The sequence below is a fragment of the Nicotiana attenuata genome, unplaced genomic scaffold, assembly GCF_001879085.1.
Source record: "Nicotiana attenuata strain UT unplaced genomic scaffold, NIATTr2, whole genome shotgun sequence".
Lineage (NCBI taxonomy): Eukaryota > Viridiplantae > Streptophyta > Magnoliopsida > Solanales > Solanaceae > Nicotiana > Nicotiana attenuata.
The window spans coordinates 104,575-130,375 of NW_017671486.1; the positions used below are offsets into that span (position 1 = coordinate 104,575).

General features: G+C 39.6%; 1 pseudogene; it reads left to right on the forward strand.

Annotated features, from left to right (window-relative positions):
- Positions 1-3,127: 3,127 nt before the first annotated feature.
- Positions 3,128-17,018, forward strand: LOC109208582 (annotated as a pseudogene).
- Positions 17,019-25,801: the final 8,783 nt, after the last annotated feature.

Sequence of the window (25,801 nt, forward strand, 5' to 3'; positions counted from 1 at the left end):
ACATGATAATAATTTCCAAAACACAATGATATCAAGCAGGTTTTAATCAAATACGCGACTTAACAGTCATACGGGACGGACCAAGTCACAATCCACAACGGTGCATGATCCCACGCTCGTCATCTAGTGTGTGCGTCACCTTAAAGTAGCACCACGATGTGAAATTCGGGGTTTCATACCCTCAGGACAATATTTATTATTATTACTTACCTAAATCCGGTCCAAACTCTAGCCCGCGATGCCCTTGACTCTTGACTCGGCCTCCGAATGCTCCAAATCTAACCAAAATCAGATTCATACCGTCAAAATATGCTAAGAAAACAAAGCCCACTCGAAAATAACCAATTTACATAAAAATCCCGCTATTGGCCAAACTCGACCCCCCAGACCACATCTCGGATTCTAATAAAAACTACAAAACTAGAATCCTTACGCTCTCACGAGTTCATACATACCAAATACATCAAAATCCGATCACAAACGACCCCTCAAAACCCCAAATCAAAGTCTCTAATTTCAAGCCCTAACTTCCCAAATTTTTTACCTCTAATCCCATAAATTCCATGTCTAATCAGTAAAATATCACCATAAAAACGAGTTTTAGTTCCAAGAATCTTACCTTCACGAAATTCCCTTGAATTCCCTCTTCAAAATCTCCCAAAAATCTCTCAATCTGACTTAAAAATGGTGAAACAAAGCTGAAAATCGCGAAGGAAACCTTATATAGTTTCTGGCCTAGGGATTCCACACCTGCGGCCTAAATCACGCTTCTGCGGACCGCACTTGCGGTTTTTCATTAAATCTCCCAGGGCGCATATGCGTTCTGGAAGCAGATGCGCCCAATGCACCACATGTGCAGCCAAACTCCAACTGGCCCAAATCTGGTTCTGCGGCCTTTTCTACGCATCTGCGGTGTCGCACCTACGGTCTCCAATCCGCAGGTGCAGAAATATCAGAAGCCGAAAATCTACAGCACACTCCAAAAATTCAAACTCTGTTCAACCATCCAAATCCAACCTGAGGACCTTGAGACCTCAACTAAACACGCCAACAAGTCATATAACACTATTCAAACTTGTACCAATCCTCAGAACACTCAAAACAACGCCGAAACACCAAATCACCCTCAGATTCAAGCCTAAGAATTCCAAAACTTCCAAATTCCGCTTTCGATCAAAAAGTCTATCAAACCTCGTCCGAATTATTTGAAATTTTTCACACACGTCCCAAATGACACAATGAACCTACTTCAATTTCCGTAATTCCATTACAACCCCTATATCAAAATTTCCACTATCAATCGGAAAATGCCAAAATTTTATTTTTGCCAATTCAAGCCTAAATCTACTCCGGACCTCCAAAATGCATTCCGATCACACTCCTAAGTCCCAAATCACTTACGAAGCTATCCGAATCATAAAAACCAAATTCCGAGATCGTTTGCTCACAAGTCAACTTTCGGTTGACTTTTTCAACTAAATGGCCAGCTTAAGAGACTAAGTGTCTCATTTCTCCTCATAACAACTCCGAACCCAAGCTAACCAACACGATGCGATGAAATACAGCAGAACAACATATAAAGAAGCATAAATAGCGGAAACAAAGCGGTAACTCATGAAACGACCGGCCGGGTCGTTACATTAGATAAATGGAACAAATATTTTAGAAGATAAAGATTGGATCTTGACTTTAATTAGATACTGCAATTGGCAATACGATATATTGGGTTTATTATCCAAAGAAGTGGGGAGAATGACAAGGATGTTATACATCGTATTGGAGCTGGATGGGTAAAAAAGAGGCTCGCATTCGATGTTTTATGTGATAAGACTGTGCCACCTAAACTTAAAAGTAAGTTCTACAAAGAGCTTGTTAGACCAACTATATTGTATGGGGCAGAGTGTTGGCCAGCCAAGAACTCACACGTCCAGAAGATGAAATAAACAAAGATGATAATGTTGAGATGGATGTGCGGGCATACTAGGATGGATAAGATTAGGAATAAAGCTATTCAGGCAAAGGTGGGAGTGACTTAGTGGAGGACAAGATGCGGAAAGCGAGACATAGATGGTTTGGACATGTGAAGAGGAGAAATACAGAAGCCCCAACAAGGAGGTATGATAGGTTGACCACGATGGGTCTGCGAAGAGCTAGAGGTAGACCAAAGAAGTGTTGGGAAGAGATGGTTCGGGATATGGAGTTGCTTCAGTTTATCGAGGACATGACCATTGACATGAAGGTGCGGATGACGAGAATTAAGGTAGCAGGTTAGTAGGTAGTCGAGAGTATTTCTTTCCCATACTAGTAGTATTAGTGTTAGTCTTGTATTCTATTATTGTTAGATTTTGAACATATTGTTCCTTGTGCTTTGTTTTCTTATTGTCTTATTGTTGTTATACTACTTTCTTTCATCTTTCTTTGAACCAATCTATGAGAAACAACTTTTTTGGCATTAAGGTAAGGACAAGGTCTACGTACACACTACTTATTCCAGACCCACTTTAAGACTAAATTGGATTTGTTTTTGTTGTTGATGATCGATTAGAGAAGTACTAACATTTATATACTGAAACTAAAATTTAATTTTTTGTACGATGACCGATCATTGATATGATTATTGAATTGATTTAGTTATTTTAATAATCAGTTAATGTAATTCAAACCAACATATGGTTAAGATTAATACATTAGTACAAAAAGTATTATACTAGAAATGTTTGAATATTTCTTCTTTACTAGGGCAGAACGATAAATGCTAATTAAGTGAAATTTAAATGACTATCCCTATAATTAACTCTCAAAAGAAAAAGGCAGAAGGAAGAAAAGAATTGGCACTTCAAACTTTCAGTTTTATTTGCATTTATCGTTATTTAGTCTAAACTATAGCATGTAGGAGTTTGGGATTTCCAGTTCTCTCTTCTAATTATTCTTTCTTATTCAGCTTTTATACCCAACTATATAAATTTATGTGTAAGCACTACCGAAAAAAATAAATAATACTCTTAGTTGTAAATTTTGACCCATAATTTTTAAAAAACAATCTTAAATATTGGACTCACAGCCTCCATCCCTTGGCTAGTTTTTCTCCCCGTTTTCTAGCTCTTTTTGTTTACCAGATAAAGTCTCTGTTTCTCTCACATTCTCAATACTGAATTGGCAATAAGTTGGGTGCGATTTCATAAATAAGGTAAGCTTCAATTCTCTTTGATGATCGATCGTTTTCAGTGCAGCTGGTCTCTGTTTCACTTGCATTTATTACTAATTTGGTTGCTAAATGATTTGTTCGTCTAACTGGTTAACTACAATTTTTAGGTTAAAAATTTGACATTAGGTAGGATGATTTAATGTGGTTATCTCATCCAAATGTTGTTGAACATGTTCTGGTCGGAAGGAATTATCTGTATCATCTTGATCATCAAAGTGGTTAAAAAATATAAGAACATGCAACTGATTGTTTTGGTGTGAATTTCTTGCTACCTCTTCCACCCTAGGTGGGACAAATTCTTCCATACCAGGTTGAATTTGCATGTAATGGGAACGGAACCCCCTTTGCCGGCCAACCATGACACCACAATTGGGAAATAAATGTATACTCCCTCCGTTTTAGTTTATGTGAACCTATTTTCTTTTTGATCCGTTCCAAAAAAAATTAATCCTTTCTAAATTTGGAAACAATTTAGCTTTAACTTTCAATTCTACCCTTAACGAAAAGCTTTTATAACCACACAAATACTCTGGACCCCATTTTAACTTGTTTAAGACCACAAATTCCAAAAGTCTTCATTTTTTCTTAAACTCCGTGCCCAGTCAAACAGATTCACATAAAATTAAGTGGTCACCGGTGTAGGCATATAAATTTTATTGGAATTAAATCCATAAAATAATTTGGACTATATTTTAAATTCAAGATATGTTAGTTTAAATAAATTTATTGGGCTATTATAATTGAATTAACTATATAGTCCAACATATATGGATTAAATAAATAAGTCTTAATCCATAGGGCTAGGCCCATTTAATTGGGCTAAAGTGATGGGCCCACTTCATTAAGCCCAAGATGTCATCTTCCTAGAGGCCCAGTTGGGTGCCACGTGTCAAATGACGTGGCACGCCAAGTCAAGCGGAAGAGCAATAGGATCATGCCACGTGTCAAAATGACAAGGCATGCCAAGTCACACTAAAAGGCCAATGAAATCGCGCCACGTGTGCAAGTGACATGTTCTGGCCAATCAAATGCGGCCATGTCACATTTCAATCTGATTGGTCGGAAAGAGTTTGTTCTTATCATGACTCCTCCCTTCCACAACTATAAATAGGGGTCTTCATAACTCAGAAAAGAGGCCAGAAGTTATAACAAGAAGCAAGAGAGAGCTCGTGGATCAAACGCCGCAAATTTCTCTACAAGTTTCAGACTTCAAGCAACCAAGTTCAAGTTCAAGAAATCAAGTTCAAGTTCAAAAACGAAGAACAAATCAAGGTCAAGTTCAAGCAATCAAGCTCAAGCTCAAAAACAAGATCATCGTTCGTGGCAACAAACACAGATTCAAGATCAAGCTCAAAGGCCCTTGAATTTAATTACTATTGGAAGGAAGAATCAGAGGATCATAGAGATTGTAACACTCAAATATTTAAAATAAAAATACTACAATTGTTGCTATATTTTCGGTCTTGATTTTATTTTCTCGACACAAATTTATTGTCTACAAATTCTGGCATGCCCAGTGGGACAATCTCTACCTCCCATCTCGACTTTTCAATCACCAAAGTTCAAGAACATTGAAATGGCTTCAAAGAAAATCAACTCCGTTTCAACTTCCACCAAAGTTGCTAACTCCAGGTTCTATGCTGATGTGGAAAGCATCCTTGATGTTACCTTTGGAAGCTTCAGACCAGTTACGAAGAGCAAAGCAAGCTCTTTAGGACAACAAGCACCCCAAGTGCCGTCCGCGTCAACCCCTATTTTCGGATCTTCATCCTCAAAAGGAGCAAGATCTTCCACAAACGCATCTGAAGGAGGAATCGATGTTGCTGAAAAGATCAAGAAAACTCTTGCTCTGCTTGACCTCTCTGGATCCAAGCACTCTGCTATGAAGGAAGATGATGATGCTTCAAGTGATGGATCCTCCCCACTTACACCACATAGCGTGAGCCGATCAAGGATCAATCTGTGTGAAAATCCATGCTACTCTCCGTCGTCCACGACAATCATGCAAGCTATGGTGACAAATACTTCATCCGTAGAGGAGCAGTTGGCAAACTTGACGGAAGCAATCGCTGGCTTGACCAAATGCATGCAAAATCAAGAGGCTAGAATTGATAAGCTAACAGACAGGGTGGGAATCTTGATGGAAGAAGAATCCACCCATGCACCCGGCAAGCTCCCAGAAGATCTAGAGAGTGACTCTCCTCCAAGACAAGCAGCATCCACTAAGGCTATCCCTGTTTCATCTGAAGGAATGATTCCAATCGATCAACTGAAGGAGTTCATTAAAGGAACCATTAAGAACAAATATGAAGTTGCTGCCAAATCCTCCCTTACGTATGCAAAGCCGTACACTTCAACGGTCGATATGTTGAAGATGCCTTCTGGCTATCAACCTCCAAAGTTTCAACGGTTTGATGGTAAAGGTAACCCAAAGCAACATGTGGCTCACTTCGTGGAGACGTGAAACAATGCTGGGACTTATGGAGATTACCTCATCAAGCAATTTGTCCGCTCGCTAAAAGGAAATGCTTTTGACTGGTACACAGACCTCGAGGCGGGATCTATTGATAGTTGGGATCAGCTAGAGCAAGAATTCCTCAATCACTTTTATAGTACGAGACGTACTGTGAGTATGATAGAACTTACAAATACTCGTCAACGAAAGGGGGAACCAGTTATCGACTTTATTAATCGTTGGAGGAATGCAAGCCTCAACTGCAAAGACAGGCTTAGTGAAGCTTCAGGAATAGAGATGTGCATCCAAGGCATGCATTGGGGATTGCGCTACATCTTGCAAGGTATCAAGCCTGGCACATTTTAAGAGCTTGCAACTCGTGCCCATGACATGGAATTGAGCATGGCCTCCGCTGGAAATGAAAGGCTGCCCATCTATGAACCTCGCAAAGCGAATGACAAGCAAGAAGTCAGGAAGTGGGGCAAGTTCGTACCCAAGTCTGAAAGCAAAGAGGCTATGAATGTCAATACGTCACTTGTGAAGTTCACGACGAAGGAGAGCAAGAAGCACAGTATGAAATCCACTTCGTTTCAAGATAAGCCAAGTGGGAAGCTGACTCTAAAAGAAATGCAAGAGAAAGAGTACCCATTCCTGGATTCTGATGTGCCAGCCATTTTCGAAGAACTCCTCGAGTTAAATCTCATCGATCTTCCGGAGATGAAGCGACCAAATGAAGCTGGGAAAAAAAATGACCCAAATTACTGCAAATACCATCGACTTGTGAGCCACCCTTTGGAGAAGTGCTTTGTCTTCAAGGACAAAGTTATGGACTTGGCCCGTGAAAAGAAGATCGTGCTTGAAGATGAGAAAGCAAGCGCGAATCAAGTTTCTATCAACTTTGGCTCATTCAGTCTAGATGAGTTATGCAGTTTAAAAGGAATCAAAAATGAAGAATTACTGGTGAACAACAAAGTTGGAGACGATCAACCGGATGATGATAAAGGTTGGACGTTGGTGACTCGTCGTAGGCACCACAAAAGGAGCCCACGAAAAGAATCAATAGAACAACCAACAAGAATGATGATGGTAAGAAGACTAACGAAAAAGAATCCAGTTAGGCCTTTGAAGAAAGAAAAAGTGGAGATGCACCACCCTCAAAAGCCACGACATACAATGACCTTAGAGGATTTCTTGCCATCTAGGTTCCGAATGAAGATTTCCCGTGATGGTATTGAGGCCTCTTGTTGCAATGCTGATAAAGGGGAAGAAAAGAGTGATGACCTACCGTTGGCACCATCTTCGAAAAATCTCATCGAGTCCACTCCTCAAGAAGCTAATGTGTGCGAGGAAAAAGTCATGTTCACAATTAACGATCTTCTACTAGGTGAGACTCTTCATAACCGCCCATTGTACCTGGTTGGCTATATGCGTGATGAAAGGGTAAACCGAATTTTGGTTGATGGAGGATCCTCAGTAAATATCTTGCCAATTCACAGTGTGAAAGGACTTGGTATTCCCATGAACGAACTCTCGGAAAGTCGTGTGATGATTCAAGGATTCAACCAAGGGGGCAAAGAGCCATAGGCGCAATCAGGCTGGAAATCACAATTGAAGATATGCAATCAAGTGCATCACTGCATGTAATCGACGCGAAAAATTCATACAATGTCTTGCTTGGAAGGCCTTGGATACATGAGCATAAAGTGGTTCCATATACCTACCGTCAATATTTAAAATACTATAAGGGTGAAGTCGAGAAGAAGGTAGTTGCTGATGATGAGCCATTCACCGAGGCAGAGTCACACTTCGCCAATGCAAAGTTCTACTTGAAGAACTGCATTGTGAAGGAGATAAAAGTTGATGATGGCATGAAAAGCAAGAATGACGAGCCCATAACTAAAAGAGCTGAGGTGACTATTGGTAAAGCCAAAGCTGTTACTGAGGAGGTACACGCCAACGTGAATAAATCTCATAAAGGGAGTATTGCGTCTTATGGAAAGAAAGTAAGTCCCACGCTCCAATATGTCCCTAAAAGGAAGAAAGATGAGGGCGAATCATCTAATCTCCAAACTAACACGCTAAAGGAGCTAACTCTTCCGGTAAAATGAATTGAGGCAGTAAAGTTTTCCTCGAAGCCGCCTGCAGGGTTTGTAGCCCAAAATCGTTTACAGAATAGGGCACTACCTACAAAGGGAACAGATGAAGCTTTTGACCCTAACGCTTACAAGCTATTTGTAAAAGCTGGATACAATCCCAATGAGCCGTCAAAGTTAGGGAAGCTCCCATTAGAAGCTGCAACGAGGCAACCACGTGAAGATTTGGGATACAAGCAACCGTCACCAGTGCTCATCTCTATAAGAAGGTCGAGTAGCAATTATATCACTGTTGAAGACGAATCTGCCGCTTCCAACAAGCCTTCTGTCTTTGATCGACTTGGAAAATCACCTGTGAGGACCTCCGTGTTTGAAAGATTGGGTCCATTAAAGAAGGGGAACAAGTTCCAGAGAAATTTTCAAAGCAGAAGAACACCCGCCTCGTCCAAAATCCAGAAAATCTCTAAGGATTTCCAAAGTTTGGTTCCTTCTAGAATGAGACGACAAACAAAACTTGTGGTTCATGTAAAGAAATACTAAAGGTAAATCCATATACTATGGTCTACACTAAGGAGTGTGACGAAGATGAAGAAAGTGTGGGTTCTTCGTATCATGTTACTGTACAAGGCAAGAATGGTGTTCCATCTTCAATGGAGGATAATGCAGAATTGGAGGATGTTTCACCATGTTATCACATATCCTTCAACGATGGGGACCCTCAAGAAGATGAAGATGCGAAAGACGCTCCACCCGAACTTGAAGAAGGAGTGAAGATGACAATTGATGCCTTAAAAGAAGTTAGCCTTGGCACCGATGAGGAACCAAGACCCACCTACCTAAGTGCTTTACTAGAAGCTGATGAAGAGAGCACTTGTATTGAGTTACTCAAGGAGTTCAGGGATGTCTTCGCTTGGAGTTACAAAGAGATGCCTGGCTTGGACCCGAAAGTAGCAGTCCATCACCTTGCAGTCAAAAATGGTGCTCGCCCTGTTAAACAAGCTCAAAGGCGCTTTAGGCCGGACTTGGTTCCCCCGATTGAGACTGAAGTTAACAAACTCATTGAAGCTGGATTTATTCAGAAAGTTAAATACCCAACATGGGTTTCAAGTATTGTCCCTGTAAGGAAGAAGAATGGCCAGATTCGAGTATGCGTTGACTTTAGGGATCTCAATAATGCGTGTTCCAAAGATGAATTCCCGCTTCCTATTCCAGAGCTGATGATCGATGCTACTACTGGTTACGAGGCAATGTCTTTCATGGACGGTTCGTCGGGCTATAACCAAATTCGCATGGCACAAAAAGATGAAGAGCTTACTGCATTCCGCACCCCCAAGGGTATTTATAGCTACAAAGTAATGCCTTTTGGCTTGAAGAATGCTGGTGCTACTTACGAAAGGGCTATGCAGAATATTTTTGATGATCTTCTCCACAAGAATGTCGAATGCTATGTTGACGACTTGATGGTAAAATCAAGAGAGAAGGGCGACCACTTGAAAGACTTGAGAATGGTGTTTGAGTTGCTCTGGAGGTACCAACTTAGGATGAATCCATTGAAATGCGCCTTTGGAGTTACTTCCGGGAAGTTCCTTGGTTTCATTGTTCGACATCGAGGGATTGAAATTGATCAAGCCAAAATAGATGCAATCCTGAAAATGTCTAAGCGTCGGGATATTCACGAATTGAAAAGTCTGCAAGGAAAGTTAGCATACCTTAGGAGATTCATCTCAAACCTAGCTGGGAGGTGACAACCATTCAGTCGCCTTATGAAGAAAGGTGTCCCTTTCAAATGGGACCAAGCATGTAGCAATGCCTTTGAGAGCATTAAATCCTACTTGATGAAGCATCCAGTGTTGGCAGCCCCTATACTTGGAAAGTCGCTGATACTATACATTTCAGCACAAGAGAGGTCTGTCGGAGTGCTGTTGGCCCAAGAAAATAGTGAAGGGAAAGAAAACTCCCTTTACTACTTGAGCGTTGTTGGCCCAAGAAATATGAAGGGAAAGAAAACTCCCTTTACTACTTGAGCAGGATGATGACACCAAACGAGCTGAATTATTCGCCAATTGAAAAGTTGTGTTTGGCGCTAGTCTTCTCAATTCAAAAGTTGAAGCACTACTTTCAAGCTCATGTTGTCCGTCTTGTTTCTAAGGCAAATCCCATCAAGTTCGTGATGTCAAAACCTGTTCTTAGCGATCGACTAGCGAGATGGTACCTCCAATTTCAACAATTCGAGATTTTGTACATCCCTCAAAAGGCTGTAAAAGGACAAGCATTGGCAGACTTCTTGGCAGATCATCCGATACCTGATGACGCAATGGTCGTTGAAGTTCAACCTCCATGGAAGATGTACTTTGATGGTGCTGCACATCGTGGAGGAGCTGGTGCTGGCGTAGTATTTGTCACTTCCCAAGGTGTAGTCTTGCCCTACTCCTTCACCTTGACACAACTCTGTTCCAACAATGTTGCTGAGTATCAAACATTAATACTTGGTCTTGAAATGGCCGTTGATATGAAGCAACTGCAATTGCAAGTCTTTGGTGACTCCCAGTTAGTGGTCAATCAGCTCTTAGGTAGTTACGAGGTCAAGAAGCCTGAACTACGCCCATATCATGATTATGCTAAAAAATTAATGGGGTGGCTCGGTGACGTGACTATTTAACATGTGCCAAGGAAATAAAACAAGAAGGCGGATGCTTTAGCGGCCCTAGCTTCATCGTTAATCCTGCCTGATCAAACGCAAGTTACTGTCTGCCAAAAATGGGTAGCACCGCCTCCAAATGAGGCCGAAGGTGAAGAAAATGAACTCAAGCATCTTGTCGCTGTTTCTGAAGTTGGGAAAGAAGAATGGAGACAACCCATTATCGACTAGTTGTGCTATGGGATACTTCCAGAAAATCCGCGGAGAAGAACTAAAATCCGTCGTCGTACACCTCGCTTCCTTTACTACAAAGATACCCTATACAGAAGATCATTCGAGGGAGTACTCTTGCGATGCTTAGGGGAAGATGAAGCACTCCAAGCTTTGCAAGAAGCGCATTCTGGGGTATGTGGGTCACACCAGTCTGGACCAAAGCTCCACTTCCATATAAAAAGGATGGGATACTATTGGCCAACGATGGTAAAAGATTGCTTGGACTATGCTCGAAGATGCAAGGCTTGTCAATTCCATGCGAATTTTATTCATCAACCTCCTGAAGTGTTGCACCCGATTGTTGCATCCTGGCCGTTTGACGCTTGGGGATTGGATGTTGTTGGACCACTACCAAAGTCCTCTGGTGGGCACCTATACATGTTAGCTGACTACTTCTCAAAATGGGCTAAGGTTGTTGCTCTTAAGGAAGTAAAGAAGGAAAATGTTGCAAGTTTCATCCGAGTAAACATTATTTATTGCTTTGGCATTCCTCGTTACATAATAACGGATAATGGAAAGCCATTCGATAATAGGCTGATGAACAAGATTTGTGATCTCTTTGGCTTCAAGCAACGTAACTCTTCGATGTACAATGCTGCCGTCAATGGTCTAGCTTAGGCATCCAACAAGACTCTATGCAACTTGTTAAAAAAAGTCGTCTCCAAATCCAAACGAGATTGGAATGACAGTATGGAAGAAGCTCTATGGGAATATAGGACGACTCACCGTACGCCAACACAAGGGACTCCTTATTCACTCGTTTATGGAGTCGAAGCCGTCTTGCCACTTGAGCGTCAAATACCTACATTACGACTGGCTATTCAAGAAGGGATCACTAATGAAGAAAATGCTCGACTTCGATTAGCAGAGTTGGAGGCTCTTGATGAGAAGAGGTTGGAAGCTCAACAGAGTCTTGAATGTTATCAAGCTCGATTGTCTCGCGCCTTTAACAAAAGTGTCCGCCCGATATCCTTTCAAGTAGGAGATCAAGTCCTTGCCGTACGAAGACCCATAATTACTTCCCATAAACCTGTAGGGAAGTTCACTTCAAAATGGGATGGGCCATATGTCGTACAAGAAGCTTACTCAAGTGGGGCTTACAAGCTGGTTGATGCAGATGGCATGAGAGTCGGCCCTATCAATGGCAAGTTTTTGAAGAAGTATTATCCTTGAAGTCACAATGCTCCTTGACGCATGAGCCTAAACTGTATGTTGCTACACTCCTGGCCCGCATGAGTCTAAACTGTGTATGGTCGCTACAAAAAAAAAAGGGAGTCCGCTAGGTTGAAACTTCGAAAGAGGCGGCCTAGGAAAAAGTTAGGACATATAAAAATAAAAAAATAAAAAAAATGATAAAAAAAATCACCCAGTCTGAACTACGGTATGACTTGATCCTCTTCACCGAGGTACGTAGGCAGCTTAGAGTTTCATTCTAAGTTCATTGCATAAGTTCAAAAGATACATATTGCCCCAGTTGTCGTCCGAGTGAAGTATGGAGGAATGTAAAATCAAGCTGAAATGCCATCCTCTTGTTGAACTTTGATCTCATTTGATTTAAAAGGGGCAAGCTTCCATGGTAAATTGGTGTCTTCAATGGAATGATTATAGTCTTTTAGGAGGCTACCAAGTATTTGCAATGAAGCCCGGTGATTCGTTACGCCTTCAAGTTCGCCAAACCTTCATATTTTTGGTCTTGAAGTTGAAGTCTGCAAATCCTCCAGTCTTTAAGTTGAAGTATTGAAGCCCTCCAAGTCCATCGGCCTTCAAGTTGAAGTCCTTAAGTTCACTAGAATTCAAGTTGAGTTGTTTAAGCCCTCGAAGTCTCCAAGTTGAAATCTTCAAGTCCGCCGGTCTTCAAGTTAAAGTCTTCATGTTTGCCACTCTTCAAGTTGAAATATTTAAGCCCTCCAAGTCTCCAAGTCCGTCAGTCTTCAAGTTTCAGCCTTTAAATTCATTGGTCTTAAAATCGAAATATTTAAACCTCCAAGTCTTCAAGTTGAGGTCCTCAAACTCGTCGGTCTTCAAGTGGAAGTATTTGAGCCCTCAAATTTTTCAAGTTGAAATGTCAAAGTCCGCCGAATCTTCAAGTTTGTCGGTCTTCAAGTTGAAATGTGAAAAGTCCGCAAAATCTTCAAAGTTTTCCAAGTGTTCAAGTCGACGTCATCAAGTCCATGAAGTCTTCGAGTTGAAGCTTTATAACTTTCCAATCTTAAGGTGGACATATAAGTCCCTTTGCACCTTAAGTTGGCCTCTTCATGGGTTTGTCCTTAAAAGGAACTATAACTTTTCAATCTTAAGGTGGACATATGAGTCCCTTTGCACCTTAAGTTGGCCTCTCCGGTAGTCGGGTCATTTTGAGAATAATCTCTCCGATAGTCGGGCCGCCTTGAAAGTAATCTCTCCGATAGTCGGGTCATTTTGAGAGTACTCTCTCTGATAGTCGGGTTATTTTGAGAGTAATCTCTCTGATAGTCGGGCCACATTGAGAGTAATCTCTCCGATAGTCGGGTCATTTTGAGAGTAATCTCTCCGATAATCGGGCCACATTGAGAGTAATCCCTCCGATAGTCGGGTCATTTTGAGAGTAATCTCTCTTATAGTCGGGTCATTTTGAGAGTAATCTCTCCAATAGTCGGGCCGCCTTGAGAGTAATCTCTCCGATAGTCGGGTCATTTTGAGATAATCTCTCCGATAGTCGGGCCACATTGAGAGAATCTCTCTGATAGTCAGATCATTTTGAGAGTAATCTCTCCGATAGTCGAGCCATATTGAGAGTAATCTCTCCGATAGTCGGGCCACTGAGAGTAATCTCTCCGATATTTGGGCAGGGATGAGTACCCATCCCTTCACACCCTAAGACCGCTTTCTTCATGCGTGGATCATCTTGTTGAACAAGAACATATCTTTCTCGCTTGACCTACAAAAAAGAAGAAAAAAAAACAACAAAACAAGAAAAGCACACAAGAAAAGAAGAGAAAATTACCTTGAGCACTGGCGCTTTCTCGTCAAAACACGAACTCAGAAGCGACTTGAGGATGCTAAAAATTGATGCTCAACAAATTAGAGCCCAGGGGTTTAAATAGATCTCCATAGGACGCTTACAATAGTATACCGCCGTTGTGGGATCGAAATTATAAAGTGAACTCCTAAAAGGACTCTGATTTGTTTACGGCGGCGACAATGAATCCAAGATGGACTTGAATCGTTGTATGCAAAGTTAATACTATAAAATTGTGTCACAATGAGGAAACACTTCCTTTTCCCAAAAGGAATCGTAGGAAATCATGTGTCAGGCCGCAATTTTCATATTGAAATCACAACTTTCAATATTTTGTCTTATTCCTATTAAATTAAATGGTCATTATATTGTTTAAATAATTGACCGGGTGTACACGTAACAAAATCGCATGGCCAATCTTCTGTGCTTTAAACTGGTCTAAGCCAAATGTGATAGACCGCCAGTACTTCATTACCCGTTTTCAGTTCCGACAAGTCTACACTTCAACGGTCCTTGAAGTAGGGGGCATTTGTAGGCGTATAAATTTTATTGGAATTAAATCCATAAAATAATTTGGACTATATTTTAAATTCAAGATATATTAGTTCAAATAAATTTATTGGGGCTATTATAATTGAATTAACTATATAGTCCAACATATATGGATTAAATAAATAAGTCTTAATCCATTGGGCTAGCCATTTAATTGGGCTAAAGTGATGGGCCCACTTCATTAAGCCCAAAATGTCATCTTCCTAGAGGCCCAGTTGGGTGCCACGTGTCAAATGACGTGGCACGCCAAGTCAAGCGGAATAGCCAATAGGATCATGCCACGTGTCAAAATGACAAGGCATGCCAAGTCACACTAAAAGGCCAATAAAATCGCGCCACGTGTGCAAGTGACATGTTCTGGCCAATCAAATGCGGCCATGTCACATTTCAATCTGATTGGTCGGAAAGAGTTTGTTCTTATCATGACTCCTCCCTTCCACAACTATAAATAGGGGTCTTCATAACTCAGAAAAGAGGCCAGAAGTTATAACAAGAAGCAAGAGAGAGCTCGTGCATCAAACGCCACAAATTTCTTTACAAGTTTCAAACTTCAAGCAACCAAGTTCAAGTTCAAGAAATCAAGTTCAAGTTCAAGAACAAAGAACAAATCAAGGTCAAGTTCAAGCAATCAAGCTCAAGCTCAAAAACAAGATCATCGTTCGTGGCAACAAACATAGATTCAAGATCAAGCTCAAAGGCCCTTGAATTTAATTACTATTGGAAGGAAGAATCAGAGGATCATAGAGATTGTAACACTCAAATATTTAAAATAAAAATACTACGATTGTTGCGATATTTTCGGTCTTGATTTTATTTTCTCGACACAAATTATTGTCTACAACCGGATCTACACATGTGATATATTTGCACAAAGTGGCTTTTTGTTTTTAGTTCTTTAGGTGATACCATTTATTGCATTTCTCATGTTACCATTCCGTGTTATTCATGTTTTCTTAAGTTTAGTTCTTATACAGCGGTTTTTTATATTTTCTTACGTTTAGTGATTCTTATACAACCATTATGAATGTGAACTTCAGCCTTAGAGTATTGGTAATGCTAACTTGTATGATGGTGAAAAGTGCGGTAATATATCTTGTTGTTCTTATTGGTAAAATCTATCTCACATTGAGTTTAAAGGGAGATAAAAAAAGAGAATCAAACAATATATAAAAGAAGACATTTCTGAGATACTTGATTTTGTTAACAGTTTTCACTTTGACTCTATATTTGTACCAGTGATCTCACACCTAAATTGAATCTGCAAAATAAATAATTGAGGCCGGTACAAGATGGCTGATGGGAAGGATATCCGACCACTTGTTATTGACATTGAAGTAAAATGAGCAAGGTTAGTTAGAAAAAACTGTTTGCAATTTCAGCTCCATGCGTGGTGCTAACTGTTTTGCCTCCTATGGGACCTGCTAATGAATCATAAATGTGTCGTTTGTTTCTTTAGGCCGGGTTTGCTGGGGATGATTCTCCAAAGGTTGTTTTCAAAAGTATAGTTGGTCGTCCTCGTCACACTGGCGTCATGGTTGGGATGGGACAAAAAGATGCCTATGTAGGTGATGAGGCTATTCGTAAAAGAGGTATTTTGACTCTGAGATATCCCATTGAACATGGCATAGTAAGAAATTGGGATGATATGGAGAAAATCTTGCATCACGCATTATACAATGAGCTCCGTGTTGCACCCGAGGAGCATCCCGTTCTTCTGACTGAGCCACCACTTAACCCCAAGCCAAACAGAGAGAAAATGACTCTAATCATGTTTGAGACATTCAATGCTCCAGCCATCTATTTTGCAATCAAGGATGTTCTTTCTCTCTTTGCTATTGGTCGTACAACCGGTAGACCTTTCCTTTATGATATGTTGCTTTATGATATTAAGGATTTTCCAATCAATAGAGTGGTGTCTTCCGTAAGATTGAAAACCCGCATTTGTTGGTTTTCTACTGTTTTAATCAGTCACTAATTTATATGTTATTTTGCAACAAGGTATTGTGCTTGATTCTGGTACTAGCGTGAGCCACAGTGTCCCAATCTATGAGGGACATGCACTTCCTCATGCTATCTCGCGGTTATGTCTTGGTGGTCGTGATCTTACTGATTATGTCGAGGATATTGTCATGAATCTCACGGAGGGTCATTATATATCATGCACTCCCGTTGCATCGCTAATTATTTGTCATATGAAGGAGACGATTGCTTATGTTGCACTGGATTTTGAACAGGAGATTGAGAAGGCAAAAAAGTTCTCAAAATCAGTAGAGAAGGGCTATGAGCTTCCTGATGGAAAAATCATAACTCTTGGTGCGGGGAGGTTTCGCTGCCCTGAAGTCCTATTCCAGCCATCATTGGTTGGAAAGGAAGCGACAGGAATTTATGAGAAAGTATACAACTCAATCATGAGATGCGATATTGATATTAGGAAAGATTTATTTTCAAACATTGTGCTTAGTGGTAGCTCAACTATGTTTCCAGGCATAACAGAAGTATGAGCAAGGAAATCTCTGCTCTTGCTCCAAGCAGCACAAGATCGAGGTGATCGCTCCACCTGAGAGAAAATTTAGCGCTTGGACAGGAGGATCAATTTTAGCTTCCGTCAGTACTTTCAAAAAAGTTAGTTTCTTTTTGCTTTATCTCAATGATCAATCAATCAATGTATTGTTAACTCTTTAAAGCTCAATGATTCAGCACTAATATCTATGTCCGATGCAGATGTGTATAACAAAGGGCGAGTATGATGAAATTGGTCCCTCTATTGTCCACAGGAAGTGTTTCTAAGCTTGGTGAGAACTTAAAATCCTCTTTGGTTAAAAATTCCTTCAAATGAATGGTTCATATAGGTCACAGTGACCTGTTGTTTAGTTAAGTGATACCAATCCTATGAGCAGTCTGTTTTAATGTGCTATTCTTCCTTGGTTTGGCTTTATTGGTGTCGTCCATTACGAGAAGTTGGTTATATTTTTACTATATATATAAGTAAACCTTTTTAGAAGTGTGGACTCTGGATTAGCTTTCCTTTGACAACAATATTAACCAAAAAATATATCGATAAGAGGTAATGTAATTGCAGAAAAATTGATATATGTGTTTTATGCTTTGTAAGTTAGCTTTGACGATGTTATGCTTGTTTTTGTGTTACCAGTTTGCAAGCAAAGATTTTTGTTCATACCTTTCTATTGTTGTGGATGATATGAATGAATGCGTATTTCAACTTCCAGATATTCTGTTTGTGGTACTATGCATTAGGTTGTTCAATCTATTGACCTCTTTAATAGATGAGAAAGAAAAGTACGAAGAGGAAAAAAAATGGAAGTTGATTTTCTACCTTCCATTTTTGGAATAAAAAGTGGAATTAAAGTGAAACAGACGGTGGTTACTTTTAACTTTTGATTGAGATTAAATAGTCAAATGACATAGAATATGAGCAGATAAACTGATAAGCAAAGCTATAATTTGGTCTCTGTTTTTATTGGTCAAGTCTTGGCGGAATGTCTCTGTTTTTATTGGTCTTATTGAAATGTCTCCGTTTTTACTTGAACCCATAATTTTTCAATATGTAAAGCCTGAGATTCTTGTTTGGTGGTGGAATATTGAAGTTAATGATCCACTATTGTTAAAGTCATTTGAATATTGATAATTTCTGCTTAAATTTTTAGTTCAAATATCAATTTATTGATTTACAGTAAAAAGCTCAAAATTTATTTGTCGGATTTTAGAAAGTGTTGAAGAAGATAAAATGAGTCTTTTTGATTTGGTATTGTTTGACTAAAATATATAGGTTGACCGAATATAGCATAAATTCTACTAATCCAGTAGAGAAACCCGTAAAGAGCAAAATCATGCCAGCCTGATAGACTCTAATGAATAATTTAATGGATATGTAAAGTAAATAGCATAAACTCCACCAATCCAGGAGAGAATCCCTAAAAAGCAAAATCATGCAAATCTGATAGACTTTGATGAACAGTTTAACATATAGGTAGAGTAAATATAATACAAACTATATCAATCTGGTAGAGAAATATTGAAGAGCGATAATAGTGTGCAGATTCGAAAGCCATTTTTTAAATACCGCCAATTTTTGGGGTATTTGGCTAAGACCAGTACCTTACGGGATATTCTAATCAACTAGTCTTAGGGTACGCGTGATGCGCATGAATCCTGTCTCATTAAGTATAAATTTATTTAAATATAATATTATAAAATAAAAGTATAAGCTCCTAAAGACGGTCATGAATATTGGTTGTGTATAACTAACTCAATAGTAGAAGAAATTATCTCAGAAGTCCTTAATCATCAATAATTCAACTTAACATTTGTTCCAGGTTTATAATTTCATAATTTCAGTTTCACGACAAGAACCTTGAAAATCTAAATAATCTTCAAGGATACAACTTGCAACATATAAACAAGCAACTAATAATCTACAAACTTTAAATAAACACAAAATCAAAGTACAATAATAAACAAAAACTTCGTGCTCGCGCGTTGCGTGTACCTGATCATAATTTTTAGATAGTCTTCGGATATGCACGTTGCGCATGTACCTAATCTTGATGAAAAATATATATATTTTTTAAAATCATGTGTATATATTATATTAAAATAGAGTTTGATTTATAAAATAAAAATTGAAGCTCTTAAATTTGATAAAATTGAAGCTACATAGCTAGCTTAATAAAGAAAATTCATCATTCCATATATTCATCTTAAACATCTAGTTTTATAATTTCATCACCTTCATAACTTTGAAGATTTAAGAGCCTTAATTTATATTTTTTACAAGCTATTTTCAAGTGGGTCCTTTTTATTTTTTTTGGGTCATTTTTCAAGTTCATTCTATAAGACCCAAATCGTATCAAGTAACTAAATAAGACAATGATTTTTTTTGTCTGGAATACAAAATACAAATTGTTTTATTTTTTCTAATCAATATGAATTATTATATGAATATTGTCCAACGAAATAAAAAATAATAAGTTACTATCGCTAAAGTAAAAACTACAAATAAATTTTAAGATGCATAATATGTGTTGAACTAAAAAGTCTCGTATGTAAAGAGTTAAATGTCTAACTTAATTTTTAACATGCTTAATATTTCATACTTTAAATAGATATGAACTGAAAATTTCAAAACATAGCTTATTTTACATAATTATTCAATTAAAAAAAGAATTTATATATTGTTTCGATTCCATACCTTAATTTACATTTTCTTGGCATTCTCAGGGCTATTCTTTATACTCCTCGCAATAGAATCTCTATTGATCACCTTGTCCCAAGTCGCAAGTGCCTGTTCAAACTCCAATTCATTTTCAGTGAAGAACAAAAGCTCCAATTCATAATCTCTCTACATCAAATTAAAGAAGAAACTAAAAGAGGCACAAAAAAATTTAATACACATATAGCATATATGCACATCAAAAATAGAAAAGAAAACAACTTCACTATGATCAATAAGTACTATGATTGCTGATGGATTTCAGTATTTTATGTTTTGATGATCTAACAAACTTGTCATGAAGAACCAGATAGAGCACCTGGCGCACATGACATACATTTCATGCGAACTAATCGAAGCCTGAAAATCAGCAAAGGGAGGAACACAACAGGGACCTGATGATCTGGCCCTTTAGGGTTCTCCGACACAAGCAAGTCAATAACTGTACGCAATCAAGATAAAGAGGAACACAACAGGGACCTGCTGTCTTAGGGTTCTCTGACAAAAAGTACAAGTCAAGTGCACAGCTGGAACGTGACAGAAGAAAATGACCATCTGGCAACTGTTACAGAAGAGGAAGACAAATAGGATCCGGTTTGTTGGCGTGTCCTGACAGCAAGTACAAAGCCCACTAACGCAACTGCCCAGAAGTGGCTGTGCAGACTGTACAACAGTCACTTCTCATTGGGAAGAAGTATACACCTTGAGTTGACATCACTATCTATTGTGCCATCTTTTGTGATAAAACAACGGTGCAAGATATACTATTCTTCGTGCATTCAGTGATATTCTCTCAAGCATAACAAAGTTCATCTAGCATTGAAGTCACTGGTGTGTCAAGAACAAGAAGACAACTCCACTAAGGATCAGTTTCTACCCGAGTCTTATGTACGTCCATAGTTGAGTTGTAATCTTGTTAATTGTTCTACATTGTAATTCCTAGTTTGCTTTCTTAGAAGCGGTGTCTTAGGAACAAACCAAATTCGTAAACTTTAGAGTTTATGTTGTGACTAGGAATAGTCATAAGTTAAATCCTCTGTAACTAGGAGAGTTATATAGTGGCTTGTGGTGGTGCATCACAAGTTAGTTTGAAGTCTTTGGAAAAGGGTATTTGCAAAGTGTCTTGTAATAAGTAGATTACAAGTTAGTTGAGTTTAAAGTACAGGTGTAGGTCGTAGTTTTTTGATCCCCTTGTGTGGGATTTTTCCACGTAGAAAATCTCTGGCCTTCTTTACATTCAGCCATTACTGCATTCTACGTATCAGTCTCATAGAGGACCAGGTACTCTATAGTTTGGTGGACTCACATAATTCAACAATTGGCATCAAAGCAGGTTTCTCCTATCAGGCTAACACCTAGGAGGAATCCTCAATGGTTGCTCCACTAAGCTTTGAAGAAGGACAATCAACCTATAGACCTCCCAGATTCAATGGTCAATACTACGGCTGGTGGAAGACCAGGATGCATGATTTTATTATGGCAGAAGATTCAGAGCTGTGGGACATTATTTGTGATGGTCCACATGTTCCATGAAGAAGATTGAAGAAACAGGGCAAATGGTGCCGAAAGGAAGAAGAGAGTACAACGACATTGACAGAAAAATTGTAGAAAAGAACTACTGTGCCAAGAAAATCTTGATGTGTGGCATAGGACCTGATGAGTACAACAGAGTCTCAGCTTGTGAAACTACCAAAGAAATATGGGAGGCGTTGCAAACCGCTCATGAAGGAATCACTCAGGTCAAACAATCCAAGATTGACATGCTCACCACAGAATATGAACTCTTTAGGATGAAGAATGATGAATCTATACAAGATATGCACACTAGATTCACCTCCATCATAAATGAGCTTCATTCACTTGGAGATGTCATTCCCAGAAATAAGCTCGTAAGGTAAATCCTCAGCGTCCTACCTGGGTCTTGGGAAAGTAAGGTAAATGCCATCACGGAAGCTAAAGATCTACAGACTTTGACCATGGATGAGTTGATTGGTAATTTGAAAACTTACGAGATGAAAAGAAAGAAAGATAGTGAAAGAAGAACGCCTAAGAAGGAAAAGTACCTGGTGCTTAAAGTTGAAAGGAGTGACTGAAGTGATGAAGATAGTGACATGGCCTATCTTACTAAGAGATTTCAAAAAATGGTTCGAAGAAATGGTGGCATACCAAAGTGGGGCAGTTCAAGTAAAACAAGGAACAATGATCTTTGTCACGGATGTGGAAAGTCAGGGCATTTCATCAAAGATTGCCCACTCACGAAACATGAGCAGTACAAGCAAAATCCTGACAAAGCAGGAAAAAGGAACCTGGTTCCAGAGAAAAGATTCAATAGAAAAAGTGCTGCTGACAATATCGTTAAGCAGGCCCTTGCTGCTTGGGGAGACTCTTTAAGTGAATCCGAAAGGGAATCAGATGCAGAAAATAGTTCCTTGATGGCAGTGGAAACTGAAGCAACGAAGTACGACTCACTGTTCACGCTGATGGCTCAGTCAGATGATGATGATGAATACGATGAGGTAAGCTTCCAGGATGTTCAAAGAAATCAGAAGTCCTATTCTTCCAAGAAGCTAAGGTCTTTATCAAATGTCTTAATTGATTCCTATTATAGCCTTATAAACGACAAGGAGATCCTCACAATAGAACTAGGAGAGGCAGAGCAATCTAGATATGATCTAGTGGTCTGTGTAGTAGACCAAGATGAGACCATAGCTAATCTTGAAATAGAAAAGGAGGCCTTGAATGAAAGAATAACTAGTGTGGAAAATGAGAGAGACGACCTGATTGTAGTAGAAAAGAAACAATAGAAGGCCTTAACAATGAGAAACACACCTTAGAAGAAAAAGTTGCATCTATTGAAGAGGAAAGGGATGACCTGTTAGCAATATGCGCTGATCTAGAGGAAACCATTAAGGGACTCAATAGAGAACATAGGAATGTAAGTCTTGGGAAAGGGAATGAAGTAGCCAGTGAGGCGTACATCATGCTTGAAAAAGAGTTAAATATTGTAAAAACCAATCTTTGCAGTGAACTCGAGAGGAATCAGCAACTCCAAGCTGAGTTGGAGAAAGTAAGAAATGATCTTGAGAAATCCTTGAAGTGGACCTGGTCCTCAGATGCTGTTACTGCTATATATCTCAACAATAGTGGGAACAAGCAGGGCATCACCAAAATTCTGGGCAAAAGGAATGAACACTGATCTCTCTTGAGAACAGGTGTCGAACCAGGTCCTTCCTAAATAAAAACTCGCCAGGAACCGCCAATTGGAAGAAAGTGCCTTGCTCCTGACAACAGGAAGGATCAACTTGGGAAGCACAATCCAAAAAAGACAAGCGAAGGAACCATTCTAGGTTACAATCCACAAAATAAGGCCACAAAGTCTCCAACAAAGGGCACACTAAATGGTAAGGGGTGCTCATGGGGTATTCAACAAGACACTTTTCCTTGCCAAGAAAGAAACGATGATGATCAATATGATGAACCAATCCTGTCTCCGGGAAGTATCTGAGGCTTCAAATAGGGAGGATGATAAAGTGAGCAAGATGAAGGAAACTGGCAAAAGACAACTTAACTTCCTCCATCACGTCTCACACAGAACCTGGTGCACCTGTCATGATTCATGCCTTATCTTCTGGGAGACAAGGAAGCAAAACAACATGACCTCATCAACAACTGGAGAGAAATTGCAAACACATTGAAGGGAGAGATCATCCTCTGAGGGTCAATATGAAGAAAGGATTAATCGGTGGAAAGCATTGCAGAACAGAAGACCAAACTCCAGATATTTGCATCAAAGCCTCAAGAAGAGAATATTTCAGATATATCAAGGTGAAGATGGGGTCACAAGAATCTAATGAAGAACCTGATCTTCCATCTGCTGGTTGTGTAAGATACCATCAGGTAAAGGTAGCTAAAGTGTTTTCTGACCAAGCCTAACTCACATCAATACCGTTGTAGGTAAACACGCATGACGATCATAGAAGCTAAAGATATGGCTATGAACTGCGAGAGGGGAGCTGTTAAAACTTTGTTCAAAAGACTTCTCTGGCATCAGATTCTTGTATCTCAGGTTAGTAGTAATGTGCTTATTCTGCATGCCCTCCTAAAACAAAAAAATGTGTTTAACAAAATTAATTCAAATGCCACATCATCTGACTTTTCAGCGTCTGCGTGTCATGTTTTGTCTTTCGAATCCTTTCATCCCCTCTGCACGGTAACACTTTCCCACAAACCTACCGCCGTTCTTCAGAACTATTCAGAACCTGTTTCGCTCTCCACTCATCACTAGACCTTCTTCCAATAAAACCTTCTTTTTCTCTCAAGGAAAGTCATGAACCTTCATCAACTCTGTACAGCTGGGATCTTCTCTTCATCTCTCTCTATACTCGTCTACCAAGTATTCATCTAATGGCGATCAAAAAATTGTCTCATTCTCCCACCATTGACATCGCTCCCACTTCATCATTATCCTTGAAATCATCCCTAGAGCGTCATTATTTCACACCCTCTACCACCTTACCAACTCCTGGTTCCTCCTCCACTTCTACAGTTTTTCCATTTATGATAAACCATGTTTACCATTATTTTGAGAATCCTATGTCTAGTCAATCCTACGATCTCATCAAAAATCACACAGGAGGTTTTACTCCTCAAGTATCAGAAGCCTCTGAGGATGATCCTGACTAGTATCTGAACACCTCCATGTTGAACTCAGTGACCCTCAAGGAGTCTCCAGAAAAGGAAGCAACTCATAACATCATGGCTATAGCTGCCAAGAGTGTGATGAATGAAGGAGTATATCTCTCTTCTGAGTACCAGGGGGAAGAAATTCCATTCCCAGGAGATGTAAGAACCACAACACTCGTCGATTCCCTGGCTCATGAGATATTCTCAGAAAAGCCTTCTGATGAACCTGATTCTCGTCCATGCAAACTCACTCCTGCACCTCCTGTTCACTCCAAGCTCTTAGAGTCTTCCTCCAAATCACTCACTATCAGGTCATTACAGCATGAGAGTTCTGAGTCCTCATTTCAAAAAACTAAAAGGAGTGTCAAGACAAGGAAAAGGAGGAAAATGAATCCAAAGGATTTCATCAAGAGTGTGTCAGTAAACAAAATAGACCATGATGCTTCCAAGGAACCTGGTTCCTCAGTACAACAATCTATGACAATTCAACAGTCTATGAAAAAGGCCTTCAATGAAACTGTTGAGAAACAGAAAGGGTCATCTGTGAAGTACAGTAACAAGTCTAAACAGAGTCTAACTAAGCTAGTCCTGTCTGAGGGCAATACTGTGGGGATGGCAAGCTGGAAAGGAAAGTCTGCTGAAGGGTCTAGCAAACAAAAAGAGGAAACTGTTAAGGAAACTGGTACAATAAAGTCTATGACCCGTGATGGTGGTCTTTGGCAACAGAGATTAAGAACTCAAAAAGTGTTGTGGGGTCGTACATTTGATCCAGCAATTTCGGAGATGACAGGCATGAGACAAATTCTGTAGATTGTGGAATTTCAACAATGGGAACACTTGTTTGAAGAGAGAATGCCTCTGGTGTACGAAGATGCAGTACAAACTTTTTACGCATCTCTTTTCACTGTGGAGGGGGATCACATTTGTGCGCTTGTAAATGTCATTGTACTCAACGCTTCGATGTTGGGAAAAATTCTCAGAATTCTGTGTGAAGGTATGTCCTCAGTTAAGGGTGTCTGTGGAGTAAACTTTCGGAGAGCCATCATGAAAGAACAAGGTATTCAACAGGGAGAACAGGTGCATAAGAATGTTCTGCTTCTTGAGTACCAGCTTCTCTTTGAACTGGTCAATAAAGTGCTCTTACCCCGCTCTGAGAGGAGCTCTATTGCTACAAGATCGGACATGGTCCTGATGGAAGCACTTGATGAGTTTGTTCTAATCAATCTGCCTGCAATCATGATAGACCATATGCAGAAGGTGGGAAATTTCAAGGGTGGAAATCATGGGTCACCTTATGGCTTTCTCCTCACTCAGGTGTTCAGATTCTATAAGGTCCCCTTGGGGAATCCCAGAGTGGGCACACGCAAGCAGACCTTCTCTAAGACCTCTCTAGAAGAATATGAATGTATTGAATAGGTTGGTGGAAGCATCTCGTCCATCTCTCAACTAATCAACGCTCAAAATGTAGCCTCTGAGGAAATAAGAAGGTTGAGGGCTCAAAATGCCATACTGGAAACTCAGCTCAGTCAAGCAGTAAAAGGACCTGATTCTTTACATGAGGAGATTACACGACTGACAAAGGAAAATGAGAGACTTCGGGATCAATTACTTGAAGAACAATTGTTCGCAAATGCTAGACTAGACCAGGTTCTTAAAACCATAGCTGTCTCTTCT